Source organism: Chrysemys picta, chromosome 9 (assembly GCF_011386835.1).
Source record: "Chrysemys picta bellii isolate R12L10 chromosome 9, ASM1138683v2, whole genome shotgun sequence".
Classification (NCBI taxonomy): Eukaryota; Metazoa; Chordata; order Testudines; family Emydidae; genus Chrysemys; species Chrysemys picta.
Window position 1 is genome coordinate 68,713,737 of NC_088799.1, and position 17,623 is coordinate 68,731,359.

Below are 17,623 nucleotides of genomic sequence, written 5' to 3' on the forward strand. Positions count from 1 at the left end.
ATATAAAAGAACTTCATGCCGGAAGAAGACAGGAGGCTGGGGGGAGAGTAGGCCTTGGTGGTGGTCTCCCCTGAGAAGGGTACTCTGGCAAAAGGCTGGGAGAGAGACTGAGAAGCCACAGGGATGGAGCTAACTCCTTCAGTGACCCTTGATAGAAGGGCAAGAACTAGACCTCTGAAGCATTGCTCTCTACCAGAGCCAGGGAGAAATTGCAGAGTCCTGAAAGATGCTGGGGAAAAGGGCCTAGAGAAGAGACCAAGGTAAAAAGTAGTCCAAGGAAGCAGCAAGGAGTCTGAGGAAGCAGATCTTAGCTGCTTGCTACTACAGGGTCCTTAGACTGGAATCCAGAGTAGAGGGAGGGCCTAGGTTCTTCTACCAGCCACCAAGGAAGGTGGTGTGAAACCCCCTGACACAAGGCGTGTGATACCTATGAAAACCTGGAGTTCAGAGGTATAAGGAGCACTTGGCCCAGAGTCAAGGACCGAAGACCTGGTGTGAGATCACTGTTTGTGATGGGGTGGAACTGAACGTGACCTGGTCAGGGGATGCTAGATGAGATCCTGCTATGCCATACCTAGCCATGAAGGTGTGTGCTGACTGGTGACTCACTCTTCTACATAGGGCTGGAAGTTGCTTTATGACACTGAAAATTCACTTGGAGGTCTGGGCAGAAAGCATGTAAAGCAATACAGTGTTGTAAAAGATCCAATTCTAGTTTGGACTGCATGTAGTCTTGCTTTCAGGAATTTTTGGCCTTATAAGGGTTATGGCAGGACTTGGGTGTTCATGGAGAGTGAGTTTTCCATACTAAGGTCAAGATAAATTTGTTCAGTTAAAGTACAAATAAGGAGGAAAGGACAAACTTGGTCCAAGTTATTTTACTTCAAAATAACTTGACAAGCTGAAGTTCAGCTTGAGGGGGAAATGCTAGTAGAAGAAGATGAATAACATATTCATGTGCTTCAGCACCTGTACACTTGGCCATCATTCTTTCTGCTTTAGGGCAATTGCTTCCCTTATTTCAACTAATCTGGAACCTGAAGGTTAAAAGCCCCATTTTTGTTAAAACTTTAAAAAATCTAAAGCCTAGAGCATTAAGAAGCAAATAATCATAAGAAGGGCCGATGGCAGATATCTTGTCATTTTAGCAATTAATGTTAAAGAAGTTTAAATTCAAAATCACTCCAGCAGGTCTTTAATTTAAAATATTGTATTATTGTGTGAAAAGTAAAGGATGTGGGCAAAAAGGTAGTGTGAAGTACACATGAGTTATGTTTTCTGTTAGTCCGGCATCAGTCCATCTAGCTTGCCCTTCAGCTCATCAGAGGTGATGGATGGCTTTTAGAGGTGAGTAAACACTTCTGACCTATGTTGCAGTGAAACAATAAGCACTGGAAAATTCTCCTCAGATTCTTTGGAGGATAAGTGTACTTCATTCAACTGTGTTCCTGATGGATTACTTTCCTGATTTGCTTCATGGCATATAGATCAACATGATACTTTACAGACTCTAACACTATACGAAGTGCTATAGCAGCATCTTCAAAATATTCAGCATCCCTCACCCTAAAATAGCAGGAAGTGGGGAGCCAGCTAGTATGTGCCATTGGCTCTTGAGAGCATTTCATGTCAGACAGGCGTGGGCTCATGGACAGTTAGCAGCTAGAGGTGGAAAATCAATTAAACACTTTCTTGCTGGAAAATGCTGATTAATTCACATCAAAACTTTTTGTTGAAACATATGTTTTGACTAACATTTAACTGGGGAGTGGGTGACCTCGTTGTAAATAGCCTGCAGGCCAGTGGTTTGATCACTTACTGGGGTAGGGGAGATGTAGGTTCAAGTCCTCACTCCTCCTGATTTAATCAGGAACTAAACCGGAGTGCCCTAACCATTGTGGTATCAGTTATTCTGAAGGCACACACTCCAGTTTTTCATGAAAATTTCAAAAAGTTAGTTTTGTCCCAATGCAGAACAAAATAAAATGATGAAACCTCAAATCTTTGTAAGAAATGGATTTCTCGTTGTCTAGCCAGCTCTACTATCAGCTTTATTTTAGTAAATAGAGCCAAAGAAATATATAAACTAAATTTCAATCTAAATGTTGACACATCAGCCAGTCACTCAGGTAGTGGGAAAAGAGGTGAGGGGGACGGTTGGAAGATACCACTTGCACCAGATGGCCAATCAATGTTGGTGTAAAACTATTTGCAGCATGCAACAAAAATGGGGGTATGGCAATTGCCAAACTGGGTCCATCTGCAACTATATCATGAGTCAAGGTCTTGCTGGGATTCTGTTTAACTTTGGAAACACTTCAAGCAAAGGTAGTTCAACTATACCGTCTTGGCTATTCCAGGTCCCTGGGTTTGTTTCTGGCAGCTCTGTCACTGTTTCTTAAGCCTTCTTCCTGCCTCTTTCCTCTTGTCTCTAGCAGAGCTGTCCAGAAACTCTTGGAAGGGTTTTTAAAGTTCCCTCTGAACCCCAGTGTGTTCTTTTCTTAGCATATGCCCAGCTATACTATTGACAAACCTAATTTTATAGAATTTCATAAGATGACTCTGTTGGCAAGTTTGACTACAGTCTCTGCATGCTTGTTGCCAAATACAAATATTGGGCTGAAAAAAAAAGAAGTTTATTGTGAAACTTACCCTTCAAATCTTGTAGCGAGTAGTAATCAATTTTTAAAACCAATATTTGTTCATTGGATATTGGATTTCTTTATAGTTTCCAACACCTGATTTAGTAAGTGAACACTTGCTTTACAGATTAGTGTATGCAAGCTAACTCTTAAGTCCAGAAAGAAATAGGACTAATATAACTTCAGAAACACATTTAAATAAAATAAAGTTTATCTTAGTAACAATTACACTGTCAAGCAGACACAATTTTAGCTGCAGTGGATCCATTTAAAAACTTGACATTTGTTTGCTCTCTTTTTGGCTTATTGTGGTGTCTTGAGTATTAAGTACTCAGTAGAAGAAAGTTAGGTATCTGAGTTTTCAGTGGTACTTAGTGTTTTTAAAAAATAGTGTCTAACTTTGTTAGAACAAGTACCATAAGGTTGTGGTAATGCCTCTATTTTTTCCAAAATCTAGGTATTTTTCCTTTTTTTCTTACAGTTGAATAGCTACAAACTTGTGGCATTCAGATGTCCATGAGCAAAATGATTTCTAGGACAAAATGTATACAGCACCTGTGAGCAGGGCCGTCCCTAGGGTGATGTGGGGCCCAGGACAACCCCCACCTTTGGCCCAGGCCTGGCCACCACTCCACCCCTTCCCCCAGGCTCCCATGCTGCCTCGCCTCTTCCCGCCCCTGCTCCTCCCCATTCCACCCCTTCCCCTGAGCGATGCCAGCCCCCCCGCTAACCCCCAGGCTGTCCTGAAGCATGGGGCCCCCAGCGGTTGTTCCGGTCCATGGGCAGCTCTGCCTGTGAGTGGGGAGAGATGGATAGCTCACCCTTGGTGGCTGCAGCTTGTTGAAAGCCATCTTTCTACATAGCTGGATTAATATGGAGGCACAATCTTTTTATTGAAAGATGATATTCTAATCAAATTGGTAACTTACTATGCATGGTTGGGATCATTTTTGTAAGTTAAATGGATGAAAAGGTTTTCTTACAATTGAAAATAATTGCTTCATGGCTGAGATCATGAAGGGAATGCTTCAGTCCTAACACTTCCTCCCCCGCCCCCGCAAGTGAAAACAGAGCTGTGGGAATTGGATCATAATCTTAAATACAGCATTGGATATCAGTTACTAAATCGTCTAGAAAAAGGCTATAGTATTGTGGCTCATACTCCAGATGGAAATCTGGCCCAAATGTGAGAACAGGATTAAGACGTGTGGCTTTATTTGGGAAGTTGAAGGCATCAACCTTGGTATCTTTGGAAAGAGATGTAAAAATCTCTTCTCAACCTAGTCTTTCCTCAATTACACTTCCTCCCCTCCCTCAAACAATCCAATTAGAAAACTAAAGAAAGGAGATTGTGAGTCAACTTTAGTAAATGCATAATATGCTGAGATACCATTCTGTCAGGTACCATTACAGACCTTGGATGAGTGTGTAACTACTCCTAGGAACACATGATAGCATTGTCTAAAGATTTTATCTGCTTGACTTTGATAGTATGTTATTCATGAGTGATTATAAACTGGAAAACCACTTGACACATTTCATTTATTTTGCACTTCATCTGCTTCCCTCCCAACCTCCCATTTAGCTGTTCCTATGTTTTGGCTAGGGACTTATTTCATTAACTAATCACTTGGCTGGCCTTCTCCAAGGGCTGATTACTAATCTGGAAAGTCTACCTGGCCCTCTTTGCAGCTGACACAAATTTGACTCCAGTGCTGAGTTTGCTGTCCAAAGTGGCTGTCAGTACAAGGTAACAGGTTGAGGGATTCCGTGTTTACAAGAAAGTGATAAGAAATTGAGGAATTACAACAGAGTACTTTTTTCTGGTACATAGCAGCCTTTTCTCTTAAAAGGTAATGGCCAGAATCTTGACCTTATTTACTACACCCAGGCAATTGTACTGAAATCAATAGAGTAGCACAGTTTAAATGACAGCAGAAGAGTTTTTTTTCTCTTTGGCACACATTGATTGTGCAAATAACCTAGGATCATTTTGCATACTTACAATATTAATTACCAGCTTCTAATGTTTCCTCCCCATTTTTGATGATACAATTAGATAATGAGAAATGATTCTGAAGTCTCTAATTGCAGCAATACTTAGTGTGAGTCTCCCATACCAGTAGTAATAACAGCAATGTCTAACCAGAGCACAGTTTCCTGAGAGAGGAAAAGAGACATTACAGCTAATAATGATTCATGAATAATATCACGATTTATGTTCTTGGGGCCTTTGAAAGCGGAAGCGGCAGTGAAAACAGGAAGCCAGGCTTGCATAAATGCATACACAAGTAATTAAATACAGAAAAGAGAGAACCTATTAAGGACATTACAGTATACTTCTCTATGTGAAACATATTAATGCTATTAGTGTGAACAACTGAATAACTGGATGGCTGATAATGAGGCAAATCACTTTAATTTGATATAATTTAATTTGATACTACTACTTTGAACTTATGAGAACGAGGGAGAGGGGAAAATCAACTCACAGGTGCTGACAAAAAAACACAATATTTTGGCTTAATTAGGGCTTTTACCCTAGAATTAGAGTCCAAGTCTTCAATCCAGCAAGTCTTCAAAGGCAAAGATGACAGAACTAGATCTAAATGCAGAGATAGTCGCAATAACATCAGCTGTTCATAGGGATCAGGGCCGGCTCCAGAGTTTTGGCCGCCCCCAAGCAGCCAAACAAACAAATAAACAAAAAGCTGCGATTGCGATCTGCAGCAGCAATTCGGCGGGAGGTCCTTCGCTCCGAGCAGGAGTGAGGGACCATCTGCCAAATTGCCGCCGAACAGCTGGACGTGCCGCCCCTCTCCGAAGTGGCCGTCCCAAGCACCTGCTTGGTAAGCTGGTGCCGGGAGCCGGCCCTGATAGGGATCCACTAATTGTTAGTAAGAGGGCAATAATGTAGTCTCATACTATAAAAGCATTTGTATCCTGCTAATATTTACACATGCAAGTTCAAAACTACTACTGGCATGAGAGCATTTCCAGGATCAAGATGTTAGAATAGTGGTTTTCAATCTTCTTTTCATTTACGGACCCCTAAAAAATTTCAAATGGAGGTGCAGACCCCTTTGGAAATGTTAGATATAGTCTGTGGACCTCCCAAGGGTCTGTGAACCACAGGTTGAAAATCACTGTTAGAGTGTTTAATACAGGACTGAATAGGACTGTAAAAAAGCAAGTATATAATAATGATCAAAGTACTCCTTCATGTGCAGACTCTAAGGGATTTTGAGCCTACTCAAGGTGTTGCATATGTCTTTTTAAATGGCTACCATAAGTACACACTTGATGGTTTTGTTTATCCGATCTTTTCAAAAAAGCTTACAGAGGTGTATAAGCATCATGTCTTTAGAGGCGCTAAGTGAGTTGCCCAAGGTTACATAGAGTCAAGTCTCAGCCTTTGTGCTCAATTCACAAGACAGCAGCTGCCCTTTAATATGATAAAGCTGACTACTAGATATGATAAAGTTGCTGATGACTGTAAGAAATAAACATCGATTCTCAGTTCCCCTGCAAAGGTACTCCATACACTCATATATGCATCATAGTAACCTCAATACATAATGTAACCCATCTCAGTTTGCATTCTCAGATGAAAAGCTTTACTTTCTTGTTCCATTATTCAATTGAGCAATGTGTGACAGGGCAACCTATCCCATGATGGCAGGATATGAATCACATTGAAGTATACAGGCAAACTGAAGACTGAGCATTGTCTATTTTGATGCCACACTGGTGACAGACATTATTGTTGAAAGATAAATGTGATTATATTCTATTCCCCCCACTCTTCCCTTTTTACAGGAGTGGATAACTGAGCTCTCTCAAACCACAAAGACTGAAACCTCACTTGAAGTAAATATAAGAAAACAAAGCCAGAGTATTCATGAAAGGTCCAGGGAGAAGGCAAATACAGAAAGAACTTGGCAATAGCGTTACCATTCTACCTTAATTCTGGTTGAGTAGAGTTCACTAAGGCCTCAGGTCTGGTTTACACTATGTGTGGGGGGGGATCGATCTAAGTTAAGTAGGGTTACCATACGTCCGGATTTTCCCGGACATGTCCGGCTTTTTGGGTTCCAAATCCCCGTCCGGGGGGAAAGCCCAAAAAGCCGGACATGTCCGGGAAAATCGGGACATGCCGGCTGGCAGTGCGGGTGCTCGGGGGTCGGGCTGGGGGCTCGGGGCTCGGGCCGGGGGCTCCGGGGCCGGGCCCGCGGTGCGGTGCCTGGCCGGGGGCTCCGGGGCCGGGCGCTCGGGGGCTCCGGTGGGGCCGGGGGCTCCGGCGGGGCCGGGCCGGGCCGGGGACTCGGGGGTCGGGCCGGCGGTGCCAGGCCAGGCCGGGCCGGGCCCGTGGTGCGGTGCCTGGCCGGGCTGGGCCCGCGGTGAGGTGCCTGGCCGGGGGCTCCGGGGCCGGGCCGGCAGGGCCGGGCTGGGGGCTCTGGCGGGGCCGGGTCGGGTCGGCAGGGCCGGGGGCTCCGGCGGGGCCGGGCCGGGGGCTCGGGGGCTCGGCCGGGGGCTCGGGGGCTCCACCGGGGCCGGGCCGGGGACTCGGGGGCTCTGGCGGGGCCGGGCCGGGGGCTCTGGCGGGGCTGGGTCGGGTCGGCAGGGCTGGGGGCTCCGGCGGGGCTGGGCTGGGGGATCGGGGGCGCCAGCCGGGCCGGGGACTCGGGGGCCGGGCCGGCGGTGCCAGGCCGGGCTGGGGGTGGTGGGCCGGGGGCTGGGCCCGGGGCCGGCACCCCAGGGCCGGGGACAGCCTGGGCCGCGCCTCCTCCCCCCACACTCCCCCTTACCTGCTTCAGGCTTCCCGCGACTCAAATGTTCGCGGGAAGCAGGGGAGGGGGCGGAGACTTTGGGGAGGGGGCGGAGTTGGGGCAGGGGCGGGGCTGGGGGCGGGGCCGGGGCCCCGTGGAGTGTCCTCCTTTGGGAGGCACAAAATATGGTAACCCTAAAGTTAAGCAACTTCAGCTACATGAATAACGTAGCTGAAGTCGACGTACTTAGATCTACTTACCGCGGTGTCTTCACTACTGAACGGAGTCGACTGCTGCTGCTGCCCCATTGACTCTGCCTGCGCCTCTCGCCAAGCTGGAGTACAGGAGTCGACAGGAGAGCGCTCGGGGATTGATTTATCGCATCTAGACTAGACGCGATAAATTGATCCCTGCTGGATCGATCTCTGCCCGCCGATCCGGCTGGTAGTGAAGACATACCATATGTCCCAGTCTTGGACCTCCCCTAAGCAGAGTTATGAAGAGATTTGAGATGTTTGTAGATGGGTATTAAATCTCCATCCATAGACTGCGATTAAAACCCAGGTTTCCAGAAACTAAAAGCTGGCGCATTGACTCCTTATTCTAATGTACCTTCTGGACCACGTCACATAACAGTATTCAGTTTGGATGGTTGTTGTATTCATCTTCATGTTCGTAAAACACATTTGGAGACAAACAAACTGGGTAACAGTCAGATGGCTATGGTCAAGTGTTGAATTAAGAGTCTTTATTATTTGAGAGTGTTGCTGTCAGCTTTAGGGCTACTATTTCTGAAACTTAATGAATGGACATTTTTGTTTCAGAATGAAGTACTCTTATTCTGGAGTTTCCCATGTACACAAGCCCTTACAGAATTTGTGTTAACACCTAAGTCTAACTGCATGACTACCGAGTAGTAACTCCAGTAAAGGTATTGCATTACTCTGAATGGAGATATTGAGTAGAGCTCAGCAGACTTCTAGTAGCAAGCTATTTGTCAAATTTCAGCCTTTCTTTGACTTATTAAATTGTTTATGAAAATCATTTCCAATGAACTTAGTCCACTCTGGCCAAAATTCCAATGTCTAAACTATGGATTATTGGTGTACTTTTAATCTAATACTGCTAGTGTACTGATTGGTCACCGATGTCTCATTATCCTCCTTGGCTGTCTGATGGTTTCCATGAAAACTAAAAAAGATTGCATAAGTCACGGGATATATCAATTGCTTAAAGTGTTAGGCTTGGTCTACACTAAACCCCCAAATCGAACTAAGGTACGCAACTTCAGCTACGTGAATAACGTAGCTGAAGTCGACGTACCTTAGTTCGAACTTACCGCCGTCCAGACCCGGCAGGCAGGCTCCCCCGTCGACTCCGCGTACTCCTCGTGGCGAGCAGGATTACCGGAGTCGACGGGGAGCACTTCTGAGTTCGATTTATCGCGTCCAGACAAGACGCGATAAATCGAACCCAGAAGTTCGATTGCCTGCCGCCAAACCAGCGCGGTAAGTATAGACAAGCCCTTAGAGTAGTTAAGGGACAGGCAGGAGGAGATTAGCAGACCTGGGGACATTGTAGGAAATTTAATGTGTGTTTTTTTTTTCCCCAACTTCATCAGAAGAGGATTCTGCTTGCTATGTTAGTGGTTTCTAGATAAAAAATGTCAAATGGTTCCTGACTAAGGCAGGGATGAAGACACAACACTATTTATAACACATATTACTTTCAATTCTCTCTGTTTACACAGACACAAAGTAATGGCTTACATGTAATTAAAAGGGAAGGTGGTCCCACTTTCCCAGAGCTGGCACATAGGCTCTCACAAGTAAGTTGACAAGGCTAATGAAGAGCACATTTTATCTTGAGAAAATCAATGACAAGGTTTTTCTTCTGAGAAGGTTACCACAGTGTCAGGTATTTCCAAAGTCATGATTTTGTGGTTTACTTTTCAGCAGATGCTCTACTCTGTCTACTGCTGCTGGCTGGGTGGAGCAGTCCGGAAAGAATCGTGGCAGTCCCTGGCAGCTGTTCTATGCTTGCAAACATTTGTTCTTCAAGCAGTAGCCATCTTTCTTCCATCCTTATCTGACAACTGTCGGTCAGTAGCTGGTTAAGCATGGAAATGATTGCAAAATTCTGGGAGCCTCATCTTTGGGAAGCCACCCATCAAGGACTTTTCCAAGCTGGGTGATGCCATTGCACAGTGTCAGCTAGGAACCAGAAATGATGTGCCAAGCTTAGCTGAATATTAAAGTCTGAAGATCAGCATGTGCTGGAACAGTGTGGGTCAGAGTACACCTGACTATGAAACTAAGACCCATCATCAAAATACTGTTGAATTAATAAATAAACACCCTGAGATGGCCCTGACAAGCTGTTGACCATACATGCCAAATCCGTGTTAAAAACACAGAATTTGGGCTTGTTTTTGGCTGAATTGGCTTGTGAGTTGCTTGTTGCCAAAGTTTTGGCTTGTTGCTTGTTTTGCTTGTAGCTTGTTGCTGCTGCTTCTTTTTTTTTTTTTTTGATCTGCCCCTGGCAAGCAGGGGCAGAGGCAGGGGAGGAGAGCATCAGGGGTGCACAGTGGGCCCAGACTGCATACCGGGGGGATCTAGTCACATAGTGTGTTGGGGTTCTTAGGATTTTTGAAATTGGATTAGCTTGATTTTTGGCTTATTGTGAAAGTTGGGGTGCTTATTTACTGCATAAAAGTTGGCAACTGTGCTATTGACCCAGTCTGTTTCATCCCACCTCTAAACTGTTAATTAAAAGACCTCCAAAACACCCCACATGTTTTTTTGCATAAGTCATGGGATATGGGCTTTAACCAATGCTTTGTGGGAATCACTAGTTAAAATATTTCACAGATGGTGAGACACTATTAACAGCAACAATCCTAGCTAAGGGAGGTGGGACAACCTTGAGGACTTGGGCCTTGTAGGCACTTCAGCTGAGCTCCAGGAGGGTTAAAGGTTGGGGTGATCTAATATCAGTCAGGTCACCACAGGATGCTGCTGTCTATTACCAATGCTTGACTATTATGGCAGTTAGCTTATGTAGCTGTACAGAAGATATCCTGAAGTAGACCCCCCCAGAAGTACTATTTGAGAGTCTTTTGCAGTATGGTATGTGCTGTTGATAGTACTACACCCTTTTCATGGCTGCATTAAAAACTATGGGGAAAGCAGTGCTTTTAATATCGTTAGTACAGTGCCTACTCAACAGATCCCTTGCCCTGAATCTGGTCTCTTCATGCAACTGGAATACCAAAAATGACAACCATAACACAGCCTTAATTATGGAGTAGCTGCATACTGTATATGAAATAAAGGATTAGTATGACAGCCTGTTACCAAAAATATTCAAAATTCAATACAACTCTAATTTGAGTGTAATATATGTACTCTGGAAGGACCCACCTTGGTCTGTTAGCAAAATACATTTCCTTCTGTCTACATAGCAGCATATGTTGGAATTAGATTGAAATGGCTAGCTTCGTGTAGGCAGCCATGAGCATTAAGTTCCTGCAGAATGTTTAAGCCTCTGGCCAGAAAAATAAGTTTGTCTGCTTTATTCTTCAATGTGTGTAAAGAAGGGTAAGAAAGGTAGATTACTTTGAACCATGTGGCTGTAGAGGACTAGCTGTACACACTGAAATCCTTTTTAGTTAAATAGTTTTCTTTCTCAGTACCAATTGTCTGGATCATTGTCATTAGTGGTTTGACTTATTAATTTCACACTATTCTGACCTTGGAAGCTTGATCCATCTCTTTTTCCTGCTAGTTTTGTACATAATCATCATGCAGGAAAAAGCTGAGAACAGATGTTCAAGGCAAAAGGTATTAGATGATTGCCTTCAAAGTAGTGTGGTACATATTGAAAATTTGTTTTCAAATTGCTGAATGTGTGTTCAGATCTCAGAAGAATATCCTAGAAAGAGATGGCTCATATATACCAATCATCATTGCTAACATAGTAACTACATAAGCTAGAATGTCATAAACAGAAGGTACTGAAGATTTTTAACTAGCAATCTACACTACAATCCATTTAAACATTCACTTGAAAGATGAAAATTTCACAGAAGTGCATTAAAAGAAAGGTTTCATAAATTAGGAGTAATGAGGGAAGCATCACACTTCCTATGGCTTGCCATTTATAACACGTTCTGGGCCACAGAGGGGTCAGCTCATGTACAGGAGGATGTCATGCAGCCTCTAGAATCAACTACTGTGGATACAAACACAACTAATTATGTAAATGTGGGGTTAAGTCACTTATGGAACCAGAGTTACTAGTAGCAGGTTAGAGGGTTTTATTGAAAGTATTCTCACTCCTAGATGAGAGAAATTCAAGTGCCTGGGTTTGTTCCTACTTTAGATCTATATTTGACACAGCAAAACAATTAATTTGTTTTTTCTGGTGAATACAAACTCTTTTTTTTTTAACTGTGGGTTTCTGTTCCTTTTAACCAGGCAAAAAGCAGAATCCCTGAGAAGTAATTTCAAGGCTGTTGACCAGAGCTGGGAAATAAAGATACTCTTATAATACTTAAGCTTTGTTTTTGTACCGTTAGTAATTCAGAAAACTAAATTAATAAATGCATTATTGTTCCTAATATAGCTTTTTTTCCTTCAGGTGGAACATGGATACAAAGCATGTCCCATGAAAACACTTGGAAAATTGGTACAGCAAAAAAATGATAAGTAGTCTAAATGCAAAGCTAAACACACTTTGGATCAAATCACTTAGGATAAATTTAATGAAAATTGAGCCATAGTTCTGTATTTGTAGATGAAAAATTACTCTGGTAAATTTAATTGATATAGCCAAAATTATGGCTGAACAGCTTAAAATAGACAGACTTTTTTGGCCTAAGTGTAGTTACTTGGATATTAGAGCTTCTTGGGTACTAAAGCACACTAGCAATCACCAGAGTAACTTGGTGTGCCAGAAGAAATTGATGATGTGCTCACAAAAAGAGCAGGGTACAGTTTCTAAAATCAAATTGCTGTGGAGAAAGCAGTAGGAGAACTTTCCAGGTGATAAATCTGGCTTGTAGGAATTTATTGAGCTCAAGGCTGTAACAAGTAATAATGTCTTTCTCTCATGTAACTCATTATCAGATATCAGTGCTTCCTAATGGTGGATAAGTATTGTACTCATTCTACAGGTAGGGAAGCTTAAGGCCTAGAGTTACTGGTCTGACTAGTTTCAGAGGCTGGGCACTGCAGCTCCCTTTGTCAGTTTCAGTGAAGAAACTGTGGAAAAATTCCTTTTTCTCTGACTTGATAATGTCATTTATAGGTCAAGATAATGGGAGTTACTCATAGTAAATGCATATGAAATTGTCTGTAGTGAATTTTTATGAAGCAGATATAGCTGCTTTACAGGAAAGTCTGCAAGCTGGCAAACCTGAAGTTGGCATTCTTTTAAAGTAGACTAAAATAGACCTAATGTTCTCAGCTGGTAAACTAGGTTGGGGTCTTGTACTTTGTCACAAAATAAATGACAAGGAGATTCTACATTACAAAAAAAAAAAAAAGAAAGAAAAAAAAAAAGAAAGAAAAGAGAGATTTGCTAGACTTATATGGTCAATATTTGCTCCTAGATGGAAAAAAATGCATTTAAGTTCTTTGGACTCATCTAACAGATCTAATCCCCATGATCATCAAAGTTGAATTTAAAGCCAACTAGATTATCAACTTTGAATTTGCCACATGGCTATAGGCTGACCTGGAAAGCTTAGAATAGAGCAACAAATGTCTGCTAGAGACCCAAACTCTAGTCAACAAGTTTCTAGTTGCTTTGCCTTGCAAAGATTGCAAAATACATGCAAATCTCCAGGAGCGAATACAGGCCATTAGGATGAAGCTTCACAAAGCAGGACCCACCATACATCGTATAGGTTAGTGGGGTGGGTGGTGGTTGTGATTTCCTGACCCTTTAAATGTTTGAGCACTCTTCCCCTCCCTCAGTTTTATGTTTGTTTCCATTTTTGCTGCCTGAGCAATATAAGCTGCCAACACAGCAGACGACTGTGTTTCTGCCGCCAACTTTCTGGTCTATTAGGCCTTAGGAGGAGGAGGGTATGACTTCGTTGTGTGCCAAGAAAGTATTCTTAGCTCCAGTTAGGTACCTTAGGTAAAAATTGCAGGGAAGACGTGGGAACTCTGCTTTTAATTCTGATTCTCCGCTCATTTTAAAACCTAGGTGGGAGCCTGGGGTTGAACTCTAGCAGTTAACCTGAGCTAAAAGCCAAGTTGCTGCATCTTCCCTGCTATTGTAACTTGGCTTAGCTAACCCAAGTTAACTCACTTTTTTTCTGCACTGAATATATAGCTGCTGTTAGGTGAGGTCTAAATCACTCCCTCCAACTTCCAGGGCACCTATTGGAAGCTGGAAGAGCCACCTGGATGATCTGCCTCCTGAAGCTCACTGTTCTTAACAAGTCCTTTCTCTTTGAGCACTTCACGAGGTGCATAGGAAAGGAACCTGCAAATGTCTGGAGTCAGGGGAGTTGAAAGGAATTTAAGAGAATGGGGGTTTAAGAGATCTTCTGAGCCCTGCAAGAGGAGAGAACCCCCAGTAAACAATAAGAGGGTTGGCTCAGCAGTGGGCTTGTTGGCCCTTAAAAGCACACACCCCTCCTTTGAGCTCTTGGAGGCCCATGCCCTGGAGCTTCTGCTGGCTCACCAAGTGCTAACCAATTTTCTGTGAGCTAAGTAGGCTTGTTAGTCTTGGACAAGCTCTTAAGGATTGGCAGTAAGGAGGAAAGGGTGAGATTTTGGAACAACCTGAGAATTCCTTTGCAGGACTGAAGGCACCCACAGGGAACTGGACAGGAGTTTGTTTATTCCCGTGCCCTCTGTATGGGACCAAGGCACCAGGGAAGATACTCTCAGTAATCGCATTAATGGTAGAGGGGGAGAAGTGGCAAACTGTCAGTATTAAGGGTCAAAGTCCCACTTACTTTAAGAGGGTCTGTGCTGCAGAGAAGCTATTCTGAGCTATTCGTTCTATAGCATGATTTCCACGTGCTAAGAGAGGCACAGTGTGAAGCAATACTTCGCTTTGTTTCCTGTCCTTCCCCCCAGCCTAAATCTGGTATTGGAAGGGCTGATGTAACTCAAGACTACAAAGATGCTTGAAAGATTTCCTTGACTTAATTGAAGAGAAGAGAAAATGAAATTACTGGGGGCTAGGGGAGGGGAAGAAGAATGATGATTCTAAAAGATATGCAAAGCCTCTGTTTCAGTGATCATAAATGACGAAGCAGACACTGACTGACACGTGGTGCTGTGTTTGACCCTGAAACCAAACACTGATAGTAAGCAGAACCATGCCAGATTCAGAGGCTTTTATGACAACATCGTTCTTTTTCCAGCCGGATTGTGTAGCTGGCTGGTGATGCAGAAATAGAGGGACTTCCTGTTTTTCAGTTTTTGTAATAAGACTGAGCTCTAGATTTATCTAAAGCTTCCATGTTTAAAAAGTAGGGCATTATTGTATCCTATTTTTGATTTTTCTTACTCTTTTTAAATCTCTCAGAAGAATCATGGCTTTATGGCACAAACAAGGTTTTATGTCTTTGTATTTGAATGTTGGAAAGACTTCTCTGTCTTTCATGCAGCTAAGCAAGGATGCTTGGTCATATAAAGTCATTTTCCCATGCCCTCAAGATAAAACACTCAAGGTACTGACACTTGTTCCATCTGCTAATTTTGGTTTCCCTTCAGTTCACTAGCTCCCAAGGGAAACTGATGACAAGCATGCAGTTGGGAGAATTCTTCTTAAAGTGGAATGTTAAAGCAATAGTGGAATGTTAAAGTCTCTAGAAACAGCCTATTTGTGCAAGAGGGTTGTGGAACACACATAAGTTGCATTTGGGTTTTATGACTAGTTTCCCAGGTTGGAAGAGTAAATTAACTTTGAAGGAAGATTTTATAGGATGGAAAACCAAAACGTTGTCAAGTCTTTTCAAGACATTTGTCTTAGTTCATTCGTCCAATCTGAAGCACATTAAGGCAAATGACCCCAGCATTATGCAGTATACAACAGGGAATGACCAGGCTTCAAATTGCATAGAAAGTTGTGGTGGTAAATTAGGCTATGGGTAAGAAGTTATGACCTGTGTTGTATCTGTCCCCGTAAAGGTATCTGCCAATTGTAACTAGAATTAGCAGTTGAGGGGTATATTAAATCTCTGCCTGCTGCTGTATAATCTTACAGCAGCAGCATCGGAATTCTTTTTTTCTATATCTGGCCTGGATAGTGACCATTTCTTTTATAGGTAAAAAGTGCTACAGTAGTCATGCCTCAGTCACCTAGAAACAATTGCAATGTGCTTTATATGGGCCACACCTTAAACCAAGCTGGAAATGGAGGCCAATGTGGAATGCAGCTGGTACGTGCTGTGCTTAGCCAGAAACATTTTTCTATGATCTGCACTGGTTACTCAATTGGGTTTCAGGTTTATTGGGAGTTTATTTTCCTCCCTTCCCCTTTGTCCAAAAAAGCCTGAATGTGTTTATCTTCTTGACATGCTGCAAGACCCATCCTTTACCATTAACTAGGGGTGAGGGTCATAAGGTCATATAAAGGTATGCTAGGGTTTTGTTGAACATTTATCTCTAAGGAAGCATTTCTAATATGCCAAAGGTGCCTAGCAGCCAGGATAGGTGTTTATTTCTAGCAAACAATATAAACAAAGTGAGCACTGATATTAAACAAAAATACAGATCAGGGTCAGGGCAGAGTTAATAAAAGGACCTGTTCAGTGAATATGGACCAATTCTCTGATTTGCATGGAAATCTTGTGAATTTCAAAGTGTCTCCTGGTTTCATTGCCCAATTTGGTATAATTTAACTACTATGTTTTACCATAAGAGTTTGTCATGCTTTGAATCTGAGATTATAAGTGAACATCTCTGGGTACAAACCCAGGTATGGAAAAACCAAAGAATATTTGCATGAAACCCAGCAAAACAACACTGTGAAGTGTCATGTGATGTTAGTAGCTAATACTGTCCCAGCAAATTTTACCAACTCACGCAGCCAATTTGTCAACTATTTATTTATTTATTTATTTTAAAAAGCCTCTACGCATCCATATAGTGCAGGGGTTTCAACCAGGGGTACACAGAGGTCTGCCAAGGGGTATATCAACTCATCAAGATATTGGTCTAGTTTTACAACAGGCTACATAAAAAGCACTAGTGAAGTCGGTACAAATTAAAATTTCATACCATGATTTGTTTATACTGCTCTATATACTATACACCAAAATGTAAGTACAATATTTATATTCCAATGGATTTATTTTATAATTGTATGATAAAAATGAGAACGTAAGCAATTTTTCAGTAGTTGTGTGCTGTGACACTTTGGTATTTTTATGGCTGATTTTGTAACAGGTAGTTTTTAAGTGAGATAAAACTTGGGGTATGCAAGAAAAATCAGACTCCTGAAAAAGGTACAGTAGTCTGGAAAGGTTGAGAGTCACTGGTATAGTGCACCAGGAACATATCCTAAGAATGAAGAGAGAGAATAAAAACTATTTAAATACTGGCATACACATATCTCAGCACACACCCTCCTCAACACTCATAATGAAGAGAAGAAAGAAATGGGTCTTGTAACGTTCTTGGAAGGCTAGCATTTCTGAGTTTGGACAGACCAACGGTGGGGTGAGTTACAAGGGCCTTTGCAGAGAATGCCTGCCAGCATCTGCCTGTCATCACTCCTTCATGGATGACTGATTTTAATGTGTTCCCAGTGTATACCTTCACTTAATGAGTAGCTGGCATCATTCTTCGCTAGATTCGGCTTGCAAACAGTTCCAAGTAATTTAGCTCATGACTTAACTTTAAAAAAGCTGCTTGGGAAGCTGTTTATTTCTTGAGCTGCTTGTGTAAGATTCAAACACATGATGGGAAATGCAGAAAACTTGTACCGCACTAGATTTGTGTATGTGATGTTGCCCTCTGGTGACTGGCCCACAGAGAATAAGGCCTGTTTTCAGATAAAGGAGCTTATGTGGATGTAATGGGGATGTTCGATGCCTATGTACAGAGCTGAAGGGCCAGGGTTCTCTAATTATGGCTTCGTATCTATGAAATACTTAATAACTGGGTCTTTTATTTGCAGCACAGACTAGTTACAAGTTCTCACTAATTTCTCCTGATGTTTGTTTTGTAGAGTGGTTGA